This window comes from Macrobrachium nipponense, chromosome 23 (assembly GCF_015104395.2).
Source record: "Macrobrachium nipponense isolate FS-2020 chromosome 23, ASM1510439v2, whole genome shotgun sequence".
NCBI lineage: Eukaryota > Metazoa > Arthropoda > Malacostraca > Decapoda > Palaemonidae > Macrobrachium > Macrobrachium nipponense.
The window spans coordinates 56,178,498-56,178,840 of NC_061090.1; positions in this window are offsets into that span (position 1 = coordinate 56,178,498).

Genomic DNA, 343 nt, shown 5'->3' on the forward strand with positions numbered 1-343 from the left:
TTCAGATTTTTTTTAATGTCTCAGCGAATGATTCCTGTTCCATGTCCACTTAGAACGCATTTGGGTCTTCTTTTACAATTTTGCTTTAAATCGTAACAAACGATAGAGATACTTAATCCCAGAGAATAAGGAAGAAATCATAAAGGATTGTTTTGGTACACAAGGAAAACTAAATTTCTGGACTGCAGAATTCTGAAAACAATTATTTTCCAACCACTTGGATTTGCTTTCTATTTTAAGGACGTTCCATGAAATAGTGGCAAATATCCTCCCTTACAGTTTTCTGTGAAAGAAAACTTATTGTGTCAGCTTTGTCAATCCGTCCGTCCGCACTTTTTCTGTC